We start from the raw sequence: 15,771 nt of genomic DNA on the forward strand, positions 1-15,771 counted from the left end.
TTGCGTTAATCTGCATACCAAATGGTACAGGCTAATTTTAAAAAATTGCTATATCTGGTGATTTTCATAGTTACCAAAAAAAATATTTCAAACAAAAATCCTTTTTTACGAGGAACTTGATTTTCGTATAGAAGATGATGAATAACGTCATAACTGTAGTTTATAACCATAGATGACGTGACAAGTAAAACCTATATTAGGATTAAAATCAAAATAGCACGTTAATTATACAAGCACGTCATACCATAGGTACTAAATAAAAAACAAGCAAAAGAGAATAGAAGAAAAAGTAAGGAGAAATTTAGAACATACGTGAGATGTATATAGCTGTTACTATGAGGTATACTAGTTACTTTGCTATTGCAACTAATATAGTTACTACTATGTTAGGGATCGATGGAAAGCCTTCCATTCATATGATCTAATAATTAATTTAGTAAAAAGCTATGGCAATATCTCTATGAGATATGGCACTGCTACTGCAGAAAAGGCTATAACAAAAATCAATGCAAAGCTTGCAAAGTTATTAACATAAATTTAATAAATAATAAAAACGTTTAATAATCAGCTATATAATTCAATATAAAAACATGAAATAATCACGGAACCTTGAAGAGGAAATAGATCGTAGAAAATTAAGAAAAAAGGGAATGTGATGTCATAGAAAAAATAACCAGACAACATAGTAATCTATCAAATATTTTAATAAGTTTAAACTAATTTCAAAAAACTCTAATTGCACAAGTATTTTGAAATATTTATATACATATATATATATATATATATATATATATATATATTCTGAGCTTTTATGAAAACAAATTATGCCTTAGGAAAACAAGGACCGTGGCATCACAGATATCTCCATCAAATATTTCCAATATAAGTTTGACTGAGTCGGTTTAAAACACAAAATGGTTTTAGCAGATCTAGGAAGAAAAATCAGATCAGCGTTAGAATCCCTCAATTCTAACCCAACAATCAAAAAGGAAGAATTCGATCATTTTCTGAAAAAAATTGCAACTGCCTTAATTGAAGCTGATGTTAATATTCGACAAGTTAGTCAACTCAGAGACAATGTCAAAAGCACTATATCTTTTGATGATCAAGCTGCTGGTCTGAATAAGCAAAAGATGATTCAAACGGCTTTTTTCAGAGAGTTACTAAGGCTCGTTGACCCTGGTGTGCCAGAATATAAGCCAACCAAAGGAAGAGCAAACGTGTTTATGCTTGTTGGTCTTCAAGGGTCGGGAAAAACAACAACGTGTACAAAACTTGCCTATTATTACATGAAACGAAACTGGAAAACTTGCTTGGTCTGTGCTGATACTTTCCGAGCTGGTGCCTATGACCAAATTAAGCAGAATGCAACGAAGGCTAAAATTCACTTCTATGGTAGTTACACAGAGAGTGATCCAGTTGTAATTGCATATGATGGTGTTGAAAAGTTCAAGAAAGAAGAGTTTGAAATCATTATTGTTGATACAAGTGGTCGTCATAAGCAAGAAGATTCACTTTTTGAAGAAATGTTGCAAGTTTCAAATGCTGTAAAGCCAGACAATATTATTTTTGTCATGGATGCCTCTATTGGTCAGGCATGTGAAGCTCACGCCAAAGCATTCAAGCAAAAAGTGGATATATGTTCTGTCATTGTTACTAAATTAGATGGTCATGCTAAGGGTGGTGGAGCCTTAAGTGCTGTGGCATCTACAAAAAGCCCTATAGTTTTTATTGGTACTGGTGAGAAACTTGATGAATTTGAGCCGTTTAAGGCTGAATCTTTTATTAGAAAATTATTGGGACTTGGAGATGTACCTGGACTAATTGAAGAATTGAAAAAACTAGAAATTAATGAAAACAAAGAATTGGTTGAGAATTTGAAACGTGGCAAATGCACTCTTCGTTATTTGTATGAAATATTACAGATTGTTCAGGCGAATGGCCCAGTTGATCGAATTCTGGAAAAGATTCCCGTCATTGGACAAAAAATACTAGAAAAAGATTTTGATAGAGGATCGATGCCAATATTGAACAAAATGAGGGTTATTATGGATTCAATGAACAATCATGAGCTTGACCATAAAGATGGAGCCAAACTTTTGAAGCAGCCTGGTCGAATTAGAAGAATTGCAAGAGGCTCAGCAATGACAGAAACAGATGTTAAAGATCTAATCAACCAATGTTCATGTTTCTCAAAAATGGTGAAGGAGGGTGCCTTCGAAGGACTTTTTAAAGGAGACACGGCTAAAAATATGAATCCAAGGCAAAAGAACAATTTGATTCAGCAAATGACAAGGAGGATGAACCCTAGATCTTAAAGAGTATGAATGGAAGGAAAGGACTGCAGGACATGATGAAGCAAATGGAATGTGGTGATCTTTTGAGGAAAAAATAAATTAAGTTTTGGGTTACTGTTATTAGTTTTATTATGGAGTATAAATGATTTTTTCCCGAAGGATTCAAAAATGTATACTCATTCTTAGGTCGTTTAGTCTTAACTTTGAAAAAAAAAACCTGCGGATGACGTCAAATGCACATGCATTTAAATACCAACAAGGTTGTCAATTACCTGCCTAGAGAATAAAATTTCTATAAGAGTTATGGTTCTCTGAAGGATAAACAGCAAGGACGAAATGAAATCACGGCAGAATATCTTAATTTTTTGTAATTGGTTATTTTATACTGTATGACTTGAAACTAACGAATAAAAAGATAAAGTTTTTTTTTTATGTCTACCATATTGTGTGACATTATGCAGCATATATAAATTGATCCGAAAAGTTAAAGCAAATATGTTAGAAAAGGATAGCAAAAACGGACGAAAATGAAGTAATATGTACTATATTTAAGCGAGTAATTATTATTTTGGTAAATATTTGGTTGGTGGCTTATGTGCTTTTTTCGAAAAAATGACCAAATACTTATTTTTGTATGAAATTAGCAGATTAAAGTTTTTAGGCCTGAAAAAACAATATAGAGAAGTTACAACTTTGGGAAAATTTGTTTAGAACATCAATAAAAAAAAAATTAAAAAAACAGAAAAAATATTTTTTGTGAATGGAATCAAATTTAAACACAATGAATGGGCAACTTGTACATATGGCATCACACCCATATGAATTAAAAAGACAAAAAGACCTAATATAAAATTGCAATGACCTCATGTACAATTAGAAAAGACTACATGAATTTTATAGCCATATATAACGTCATTCAAAAAAATTACATTTCAATGTTTAAATGACGTCATGCAATTGATGTAAGCTATTGTAATTAGACAATATTTCACTAAAATCAAAATCTGCCAAGAGGACGAAAAAAAATATAAACAACAGTAAATTTACAGCACCACAAGTCATTTGAACAATCAGAAGAAGTTTTTGTTTCGAAGAACAAAAAGTTAACGGTTTTATTTAGTTAACTTAATAACGGTTATGAACTTAAAATAATTTGCATGTTTTTTTAAAGATGGGGGAATCATCCCCTAAAAGTAACAAAAACTTAATGAAAATCATAAATTCAGATTCAGCGTATCAGAAAACCCTATTGAAGAGGTTTTAAGCTCCTATCTGTAAAAATAGTGAATTTTGCATTTTCTGCCGGAAGAGAAATCACCGATGCGGTTTTTTTTTCCAGGTTGACCGTATCGACTCACTGGTCCTATAATATAGTCAGAGGGCTCATTCAAACTGAAATTAAAAATTTTAGTACCATTTTTAAGAAACCGAAAAGATTGGAGGGCAACTAGACACCCTCCTTCATCCCTTTTTTCTTAAAAATAGTCCAATCAAAATTTTGAGATAGCTGTTTTTTTCATCATAGTTAAAATGCCCAGTAACTATGCCTTTGGATATTACATGATCCCCCACCAGCTCCAGGGGAGAGGTCCTTAAATTCGAAAATTTGCCCATTGTTTACGCATTGTATTTGTTATTGGAAAGCATGCGTACATTTAGGGTGGGAGGGACGAATGTTCTCATGGGTGTTTTTCTATGGGGAGGAAGGTTTCCTGGTGATAAGCTTGTCAGGGGAAATTATGCACTGGGGGAATTTGCGAGAATTCCTATAAATAAATTATTTTGATATTTCTTGCTTTCTCTTTTCTGTTACAGTTTTACTCGTGGAGTTGTAAGGAGTAACTGTCCTGGGTAAAGTTCCACGGGAGTAGGGAGGACAGTGCCAGTGCGAACCGTGCATAATTTATGCATGGTTTTCTGTTTGTTTGATGGTTATGGGCGTTGTTTCATGGTTCTGTTTGTTGTTTGATTATTTTTTCATGGTTCTGTTTGTTGATGGTTAAGGATGGTTTTCAGTATTGATCAACTTGTTTGTTGTTTCTTGGATAGTTATGTGTGTTGGTCAACTTGTTTGATGTTTCTAAGCCCAATGGATACAGATAGAACTGACTAGATTTCTGGGAAATTGATTTGCATAATCTGACGGGGAATTCTAATGTAACATGACGGGAATTAAGAAACAATAAGGCTTCTCTGGTCTTTAGGTCTGATAGATAAATATTAATATTCTTTCGAAGCCTTAATAGTGTAACTAGGAACACCTTAGATATATTTTCAGAAATTCAAACGAGATCAAGACAGATTGAATATATATTAGGTGGGAAATGGTTTACTGGGAATTTAAAATGTGACAGCGCAGGGATGCCGAAACAAAGGAACATTCTGAAATTACTTTTAGGGGATTATTTGGGCGAAAACAAATTAATCAACATTTTAGGGTTTTTTTTGGGTGAAACAGTTTGAGACATTTTAGAGGATAATTTGCGGTGAAACTCTGTGGTCCTTATAATACACAAGTTCCATTTGAACAGTGTTGTATGGTCACCTACCCAAACCCCCAGGGACCCCATCCCCCGACTTTTTTGCCCCCTCCCCATTTTTTACACTTCTTTTTTGAGTGCTTGAGACACAGAAGGGCCCCCAAAGGGCCCCTTCCCCCTCAAGCTTTGTGGCCCCCCCCTCCCCCATCTTTTTAATACTTTTTTTTTGCACACTTGAGACACACAAGGGTTCACCCCTCCCCCAACCTTTTTGCCCCCCCCATTTTTTTAATACTTCTTTTGCGCGCTTGAGACACAGGAGGGCCCCCCTCCCTCCAACTTTAGGGGCCCCCTCCATTTTTGTAACTTTCTTTTTTTACATGGCATTTTTTCAACTTTTTTTTATTATTATTTTTTTAACATGATAAATTTTTCAACTTTTTTTCCATATGTCTGCGAATGACACGAAACATACTTAAAACATACGACATTCACATTTAATATTTGCACAATTTGTTAGAAGTAACATTTTTTTTTCTTGGCAGTAACAAATTTCTTCTTATAGCACCAAGTTTTCCATCAAAGATAACAAGTTTTCTGTCAGAAGTAGCAAGATTTCCTTAACAGTAACAAATTTTCTCTTCGAAGTATCAACATTTTCCCTTAATACTAACAAACGTTTACTTAACACACTCAAATTTCTCTTCGAAGTATCAACATTTTCCCTTAATACTAACAAACTTTTACTTAAAACTTTCAAATTTTTCTTAGAAGTATAATTTTTTTCCGTTCATTATAAAAAGTTTTCGGTCAAAATTAGCAAGTTTTCCTTAACACTAACAAATTTTCTCATCAAAGTAACAATTTCTTTCTGAAAACTAACAGAGTTTTAGTTACAACTTTCAACTTTCTCTTAGAAGTAACAATTTTTTCGTCAGTGATAACAAGTTTTCTGTAAGAAGTAGCAAGTTTTCTGCCAAAGATTCCAATTTCTCTTAGAAGTAACAATTATTACGTTTATGATAACAAGTATTCTGCCAGAAGTATCAAATTTTCCTTCACTATAACAACTTTTCTCTTTGAAGTAACAACTTATTCCTTAATACTAACAAACTTCTACTTAAAACTATCAAATATCTCTTAGAAGTAACATTTTTTTCGTCAGTGATAGCAAGTTTTCTGTAAGAAGTAGCAAGTTCCATCTCAAGGATATCAAATTTTTCTTAGTAGTAACAATTTTTCGTCAAAGATAACAAATTTTCTGTTAGAAGTAACAAGTATTCTATCAAAGATATCAAATTTTTCTTAGAAGTGACAATTTTTTCGTTTATGATTGCAAGTTTTATGTCAGAAGTAGAAATTTTTCCGTACACAATAATAAATTTTCTCTTAGAAGTAACCACTTTTTCCTCAACAATAACAAATTTTTATTTGATAGTATCAAATTTCTCTTAGAAGTAAGCATTTTTTCGTCAGTGATAACAGGTTTTCTGTATATATACCAAATTATTCTTAGAAGTAACAATTTTTTTCGTTTATGATAACAAGTTTTCTGTCAGAAGTAGCAAGTTTTCCTTCACACTAACAAATTTTCTCTTCGAAGTAACCCCTTTTTCCTTAATACTAATAGGCTTTTACTTAACACTATCAAATTTCTCTTAGAAGTAATAGGTTTTTCGTAACTGTGACAAATTGTTTCTAATACCCCCAAATTTTACGTCAAAGATAATAAATTTCTCTTAGAAGTAACAATTTTTTCGTCAATGATAACAAATTTTCTGTTAGAAGTGGAAGGTTTTGTTTCAAAGATACCATATTTTTCTTAGAAGTAAAAACTTTTTCGTCTATGATAACAAGTTTTCTGTCGGAAGTAGCATGTTTTCCTAAACACTAACAAAGTTTCTAATCGAAGTAACAATTTTTCCTCAGTTATAAAAAGTTTTCTGTTAGAAGTAGCAAGTTTTCTGTCAGAGAGACCAATTTTTTCTTAGAAATAACAATATCTGTACCGTGAGTAATATTTGATATATTTAAAATATAAAAAAATGAAATTGTTTCTAAGGATACTTCCGATATAAATGCCTCGTAGCATTCCAGATGTTTTGAAGTTTGGAAAATCTACCGGTCGAATTACGGCACTAATCAAGGAAGACGGTTTTGAGTTTCACGAAAATACTTGGCAATTGAAAATCACGAGATACAAAGTTCACAGGAAGTTTTAAGTTATCTTAGGAATATGAATGTCTAATCATCAGAATATTGAAAATAAATTATTGGGCAAACAGTTAGCATAATGAGTTTAATTTTTAAACATAATGACAAAGTAGCGGGTCCTCCACAGGAGTTGGGCCAATCGTGAAATAGCTCTTAGCGCGCAGAATCAAGACTAGTGTTTTATAATCTTAGAAAAGTGTTTTTCGGGGCATTTTGATTACAGACATCATGTTTCTACCATTCTTCGAGCAATTATAAAATTGTTAATCTGACCGAAGTGAATCATTGCTCATATACGTACATTGCTTTCTACATGAAATGCAAGTTTCCTTAAAAACGTTACTTTCATATCTATATTATTTTGCTTATAGGTCGGTATCTCATCGCGTAGTAGATTACCTGTTCAAATTCCCCTATTGGAAACGCTCCTATGGAACCTGATAACCCTATAAAGTTTCATTACACTTCTGAATTGACGGCTCCTAAATCTAATTAATCGCCTCACAAGGAAATTCAAACATATTAGTTTAATCTATTTTTATTTTCTCCCATAGGAAGTGGCGCGGTCACCCATTTATCTTACTCCCCATTACAAGTGGAGCAATTCCATAACGGCGCAGTTGGCACAATCCTTAATAATACAGATTAAATCCTTAATAGCACAAGTGACATGGTAATAAAGGGTACAGGGCTGACAACCATTGAAACTCACGAACCAATAAAATTCCCCCGGCTGAACTGGCGCAGCCGGTAAGGTACCACTAAAAAAAATTCCCCCGGAAGAACTGGCATGGTCGGAAAACTTGGACGAAAACATGCGAACTAGTTATGCTACAAACTTCTTAATTTAAATTTAAATCATTAGAAAAATACAGACTTATAAGAAAAAGTCTATAGGTCTATAACCGCTAAGCTATAATAGGAAACCCTTTTAGAGTATCTCATAGGAGTTAGCAGTCTCCCCAAAATAGGTTAAGTGAAAAAAATAAATTTATTTTGAGTTATTCAAATGCGAAAATGTCAGAAGAATTAAGCGAACTATTAATTGCGCAAAAGTTGGTCGTGAAAAATGTAGAAATAACAAAATCTATTCCGTAATATGATGGACAAACAGATGTCGACGAATTCAATATCCAATTAACCCAATTTGTAGAATTAACTAAAACTGAGCTAGAAACGTTAGTCGGTATGCTAATCTTAAGATTAAGAGGGCAAGCCTTAACCTTCCTAAAGCAAATTGAAAATACTGTAGGAGATCATGACAGTTTTCCAATAAATACAATAGAAAAATTGTTAACGACATTCAAAGATAGATTTATCGAAACTACTTAAACAAATAAATTAAAACATGGAACGGTATGTTTAGACCATACACAGAGTGTAAGAGAATAACTTCACAATGTACGGATTTCAGTAAAAACAAAATTCGGAAAAGGTTCAGGAGAAGTGTATGAAAAAATCATACTTTAAGCCTTTTTTAAAGGTTTCCCCCAAAATAATATAGAAAGGTAATATCCAAAAATATTCAGACGTTGGATCTTGCAGTTCAGAAGGTGGGACGAATGATCGAAATTGATACGATTGTTGCAAACCACAGTAAAACAAAAATAAATAGCCTAGGCAAATCAACCCCGAGGCTAACCTCCCTAGAAGGTCTGGCTTCTCCAAATTTCTTTTCAGGGGATAACTCCCCAGTGCCACAAAGAAATAGAACGAAAGATCAAACTAGGCAGAAAAATCTACGTTTTCAGCCAACTAAACCATTCAATTATGGAAATGGTTCTACAATTGTAAGATGCTATAACTGTAATCGACCTGGGCATATTGCGAGAGAGTGCCGCTTTAGGTTTAGAGACATAAAGGCACCAAGGAATGCCGTCGGTAATACGCAAAATTTTGGCAACCAGTTGTTCGAGAGAATAAATTTTAGCGCCAATGGTGCACAAGGTTGTTGGCAGGGAAGATTGCAAACACCAGTACATCACAATGCGTACGAACAGAATTTGTATAACCCTTCCCCCAAAAGACAAAATAATTATCGATTTGAAAACCCAGGTACTCGTCAAAACCAATATGGTGCAAGAATGGTATATAGAAATCCGGAAAATTTGCCTCCGGGAAATGCAAATTTTTTAAGCCAAAGGCATTTACAGTCGACGCCAGCACCCGGCACTGGTGCAAGAAATCCAAACTACCGTAAAAATACATGGCAAAATCGACAAAAAAATGTAAATCATTTGGCTAGAGATTCCATGGACATGTCTGAATCTCTATTGCAGACACCAACGTATGAAATAAATCCACAAGGAAACGTGTCAGGCCCCTCAGAAGAATAAATCGGAACCAGAAGGGGCCTAGAATATTTTAAAAGTCCAACCCAATAATAGTACCGTCTTTTAGTGATAGTAATAATAAGTTACCTATATTTAATGATTTTAGTGTGGCAAATGTTTACTTTAAGGCACTAATTGACTCTGGTGCCACGGTTAATATCATAAACTCATGCGTATTTAATATGTTGCCTCCGCATATTAGGCAACAGAAGAATTTTAATAATCGCAACTGAACTAGTGTAACAGTGCATAGGTAGGATCCAAAAGGTTCAATTCGTCTAGACGTAAAAAGGGATAATAGAATTTTTCCGACAAACTTTATAATATGCAAAAAATTTTCGTATCAAGCCGTCATCGGCGCAAATTTTTAAGGTCTAATAGATTATTATTATGCGTAGCGAACGACAGGCTGGTGTACCCGGCAAATACCCCTTCCCCTACCTTAAGATTTTGTAACAGAGGTTACGAAGAGGATGTAACAGTAAATAAAATTTCTGGCGGTGTAATGTCGCAATCTTTTGAATCTCATGTTTCGCTACAAAAAGGATATGGCATAATCAGAAATTTGTTTACTTATTCTGGGAGACATTGAAGAAATAAAGCAAATTTAAATAACAAGTGGATTGAATCTGCAAAAATAAAAATAGGAGATATGCGACGATATAGGTCGAATGGAATCAAGGAAATAGTGGAATTATGGAAAAAAGTAGGGAACCTCAATGCGGTTCAGGTGCAGCCAATATTATTGACGGATAGCGCCAGTCTAAATTTAATAGACAATGAAAATTAAGTAAAATATTATGGATTCGCAATACGGAAAACAAAAGTCCCTCCCAAAACGATGCAAAGAATTCAAATATCACAGATGATTGAACCAGTGGATAGCAAATCCGAAATATGGTTCGCGATCCCGTCGAATGAAATTCCTGAAAATCTGTTATGCGAATAATAGATTATATCTTACGACAAAGGAGAAGGTTTTATTTGGGAAACTAATAACCACGAAAAGGCTACAACTACAATAAAAAAGGGAACTTGTGTAGTTCAAATACAAGCTATATCGGAGAATGATTTAAATAAACGGGGAAATTCCCAAAGAAACCTAGTTAACTGCATTAAAACTCAAAATAACACATAATCTCTAACTAAATCGCAATTTGTAAACAAACTTAATATGAATCATACTACTGACTTGGAACTTAAGAAAAAATTATGCAAATTACTATGGAATTTTAAAGATGTGTTTTCCGCATCTTATGATGACATCGGACTGATACCGTTTTATGAACATTCAATTCTAACGACCGGTAATCCTGTCGTGAAACAGCCATATCGTGTACTGTAGAAGCACAAAGAGTGGTTAAAAAATAAAATTCATGAACTAGAGAAAAATGAGATTGTACGCCCCAGTATAAGTCCGTATTCTGCACCAGTGATCTTGGTCCCAAAAAAGAATGGTAACCTGAGACTTGTAGTAGATTATAGAGCCCTTAACAAACAAGTAGTTAGTGATAAATTTCCTTTACCAAGAATAGATGAAATCCTTGACTCTATCTCAAGCAAAAACAAAATTTTTACTTATTTGGATCTTACCCAAAGCTACCTCCAAGTGAAAATAGCCAAAAAAGATCTCTGTAGAATTACTTTTTCTACCACTGACTGTGATTCCTACGAATACCTAAGAGTGACTTTTGGACTCTAGACAAATTCAATCACGCTATGTAGTTCATTATTAGACTTATTCAGAGAATTAAAGTATATTATTCATTTTGTTGATGATGTCCTATGTGTAGGAGAAAACGCTGAACAACACTTAGCAACATTAGCTAATGTGTTCGAGAAATTCAGAGAGGGCAATTTAAAATGCCGGCCTGAAAAAGTAAATCTATTTCAACCTAAAATTAAATTTTTAGGAGTAGTGGGGACGCAAGGAGAGATATCCCCAGACCCAGACAAAATAAAATGTGTTGAAAACCTAAAGCCCCCTAGAACTATGAAAGAATTAAGAGGAATTTTAGGTCATACTGGTTACTTCAGAAAATTCGTACGCAATTACGCCCAAATTGCGAAACCCCTCACGGACTTAACTAAAGGGAACTCCCAAAATTTTACCTGGTCCCAGGAAGCTCAAACTTCCCTAGATCGTCTCAAAAGGGCACTCACTTCGGAACCAATATTATCGTAGCCTGATTTCGAGAATGGAAAATTTGTAGTTACAACTGATGCAAGTTCGAAGGGCATTGGTGCTCTTCTTTCGCAAATAATCCTGGTAGAAAACCCTAATCCTCTAGAGGGAACGCCTAAACAAAAAATAATTGATAAAGTTATATGCTATTCGAGTAGAACTTTATCAAAAGGCGAAAGTAGTTATTCCACCACAAACTTAGAATTATTATCTATAATCCACCACTTGGACAAATTTAGACACTATTTAATCGGTAGAAAATTTATACTACGATCAGACCATAAAAGCTTGAAGTACCTGCGCACTTTCGAAAACCCCACGGGAGTTCTAGATTGATGGATTATGAAAATCCAAGATCTAGATTATGAGTTTGAATATTTAAAAGGTAAACAAAATGCAGCTTGTGACTTCTTGAGTAGATTCCCAGAAAATACTCCGTCGGAGATGAAAAGCAACAAGTTTTTATTTTCTGAAACCGAAAGACCGAGGACGCCGTCGGAAGCCGAGGAAAACAAAATTAACGCTATCAATACTAAAAGTAAACATAAATGTAAGAAAAAAAGTCAAAGACACAGTAAGAGAAAATAAGGATAACTATTGTCCCTTGTCTTTAGAAAATATAAAAAAAAATAAAAAAAAAGACAAACGTGTTTAGCACTTATTAATTATTTTGTGAATGATGATGCGTTATCAGATAAATTCAAAACTATTAGAAAAGAAATAAATTATTTTTACTATGATCTTGATGAAGAAATATCATGCAGAATTGTGAATGCAGAAGCAAATAGAAACCAAACTTCAATAATACCTGTATTACCCCAAAACTTAATAATACCTGCCTTTGAATATTTTCATTCAAATATAGGTGGACATTTAGCAATAACGAAAACTTTCCATAAATTAAAACAATATTTTTAAATGCCGTCGGCATTGTAGCAATAGAAAAATTTGTGTATTTGTAGCGATAGAAAAATTTACTATTTGTAGGTATGAAGATTTTTCTTAGAAGCATTTACCTTGGAGACATTAAGGAATTAAGAATTATTGAACTAGAAAATCTGACGTCTCTGATCTTTGTTTCTACGGCACGATTATATCTGACTTCAGAGACACGAATACTTATAGGCTAAACAGGGGTTAGAAACGTTATAAGCCGTAGCGATGACAACTTTTGGTTTTTGTAAGGAATGAAAAAATGAGGCCTCTTTTTTCTCGAGCTATCTGGAGATCCGATTACCTGGGAGCATTTACCTTGGAGACATGCGAACTAATTATCTATTATTAGACTAGATGCAGATATATAAAATGAAATAAACACAGATAAAAAAGGCAATAGATTTATTGAACTTACATACTTAGGTGCACAGCAATGGGTCACTTCAAATGACAATAACGGTGACAACGATGTAAGAATTCTGTTTAAATGGTCCTGAGTCTGGTTAACGAATTCTCCCAAATCTGATTTACGAATCCTTCCAAATCTAATTTACGAATCCTCCCAAATCTGACTTACGAATCCTTCCAAATCTGACTTACGAATAATCTTAAAAAGCACATCTACCCCACTATCAAACATAGCTCTTCAGCCCAGCACCATGAGGACTGGCTCATAATTGGCCCGAGTGGTTCAAGGATGCGAACCTTTCGTCCAATAAATTCTTTTAAATATTTCTGATGATTCAAGCGTTCACACGGTTTTTGCCATTTAAACTTCCTTAGAAATATTGTACGTGGCATATTTTTTATTTCTCACTCTTAGCGAAATCTTAAGCCTGGATAGCGCCGTTCTTTGTCTGGGAGTGACTGCACTTTTTCTCTTTGCTGATTAAGGATTTCATTTTTTGAAATAAGTTTAATTTAATCACAGGAAATCGGAATCATCTTTAGAAAGAAGGAACTTTATTTTGGTATTTTAAATACATCACATTTTACTCATGGTACAGCATTAACACAACTTAAAGAGTTTGTAAGTACATGCGAAGCGTGTAACTTAAGAAAAAACCCCAATCCTATCCTAACCACCCAATGGGAAGAGTCCCGGTAGCGAGGTCCCCCTTCGATATTGTTCCATTTGATTTATATGGAACCAGTGGAGGATTACCTGTTTCCAACAGAGGCCACACTTGTATTCTTTCTGTTATATACCACGTTTCTGGATTTAACTTCGCAAAAGCATTAAAAAATCAAGGTGCGTATGCCAAGAATGAGGCGTTAGCGAAATTATTTTTAAGGTTTGGCATTCCAAACAAGGTTGTAAGTGAGAACGGAAGCAACTTTGTTTCAAAAGTAACAAAAGACTTAATGAGTTTTCTTAAAATAGAGAAATTGGTGACATCCCCATATCACCCACAAGCTAATGGTAAAATATAAAATAGAAATAAATTATTTTCGAATTTATTAAGCTTTTATAAAAAAGAAAACTGGAACGACTGGGTTCAATTTTTACCTTATTTAACTAACATAATCAATACTGCTTATTCAGAAACAACCAAAGAAAACCCTTTTTATTTACTATTTGGTCGCGACTTCAGAATACCGTATCATGATATTGTTGAATCCCGACAATATTATAATAACTCGGAGGATTACAAACAAGAATTCATAAATAGGATGAGGAAAACTTACAAAATAGTAAAACAAGAGTTGGAAAAATTTAAAATAAGTCAAGAGTTAAGAAACCTACCCAAAGTCAAAGGGAATATAGATTTTAAGATAAGAGATTGCGTCTACCTAAAGAATCAGGCAAAGAAGGAAGGCAAAAAAATTTCCAATAAATACTCTGGACCGTATAGAATAGTCAAAAAGTATGATAACGATTTTACTTTTAAAATGTCGAACCCCGGTAATGGAAGAACCTATAAGGCACATGTTAGCCGAATGAGCCAAATTCCCGGAAAGATGGGTATCGCGTCCCTTGTCTACCGATTCTTCAGACGCAGAAGACAGCTCCCCAAATCAAGATTGGCAGAACTAAAACCCTTTAATTTCAAGCAAGGTTATTTTGAAAATGATAGCGATAAGGAAAACTTTGAAGAATTCTTAGCCATGAAAAATCTAGTTATTACCGAAAGAAAATTCCTTGTAAAAGCGAGAATTAAACCGCCAAAAAGTCCAGAAAGCTCATCATCAGAGAGAGCAGGAGAATTAGATTATATGATATCTCCGAAAAACCAATTTTTTCCCGATAGAATTTTGACCCTTTGTCCCCCCAAAAGATTTCCAGACGATATGGTTTCCCCAGGAACCCCAATAGAGAGACCCCTGTCGCTACAGGGGGAATTGAACAGAGCTGTAGAAATTCCGGGTATTACCGTAAAGAAAACCCCCCAAAGATTCAATTAAAAAAAATCTGTGAGAAGCTAAGCATTTAATAAGTTTCCCCATAAAAACGAGGCAAAATGTGTTGCCTTGGAATCAAACTCCCAAAGATGACCAGCAAGGACAATATCATGATATAACTGTGTCCATGGTCAAGCCTAAACAATGGACTTCATGGGGGGAAACACTAGTGCAAAAAATGCACCATCCCCCTGAAGACGTGGCATTTAAACAGTGGAGGAACCCCGCAAAAAATTTGATTCCTCTCAGAGCTCTCAAGAGTCTTTCAAGTCTCCCGAATTAAAAACTCAAATCAAGGATGTAGAAAATAAACCCTCTACTTCCAGAGGAGTAGAAATTTACGAAGGAAGGGCAGGTGATAACCTCAAAAACGCAAAGTGCCATTTCTAAAAGTTCTAATACGGAATCAGTGGAAACCAGTTCCAAAGAATCTGACGGCGAATCAGACAGGAAAGAATCTGAAGCAAAAGAAACAAAATTAAAAGGTCAAGAATTTTTGAAAACACAATACAAAAAGTTTGATATTTTATCCCTAGCAAAACCGAAAAAGAAAAACCGCAAGAAGTCGAGGAGAAAGTAACGACACAATCGGGTAGAACGGTTAAAAAACCTGATAGATGGAATTACCTTTAGTCAGTACAGGATTAAGAGATTTTTAATGGATAGGCGTCATAAAGGAATAATAATTTAAAAAATTTTAGCTCAAGTACAAATCATACTACTATAAAAATGCTATAGAAAAATTTTGTTCAACATGTATCAGTTCCCAAAAACAAAGTCCAATTAAAAAGTCACATTGCAAATAATTAATTCGAATAATTTCCCTTAATATAAAAAGTCTACCCGTACTATTCCAGTGCGATGTATCCAGTGCAACTGAAAGAAGCCGGGGCGTTGCCTGACAGTTTGGAGTGTGGTGGAGA

At 34.2% G+C, this 15,771-nt stretch overlaps 1 pseudogene; it reads left to right on the forward strand.

The window, feature by feature from the left end:
• The first annotated feature begins 914 nt into the window (after window positions 1-914).
• LOC148956584 (signal recognition particle subunit SRP54 pseudogene) lies at window positions 915-2,395 on the forward strand (annotated as a pseudogene).
• Window positions 2,396-15,771: the final 13,376 nt, after the last annotated feature.

Source organism: Artemia sp. Qi Xiang Cuo, chromosome 1 (assembly GCF_049724085.1).
Source record: "Artemia sp. Qi Xiang Cuo chromosome 1, ASM4972408v1, whole genome shotgun sequence".
Taxonomy (NCBI): Eukaryota; Metazoa; Arthropoda; class Branchiopoda; order Anostraca; family Artemiidae; genus Artemia; species Artemia sp. Qi Xiang Cuo.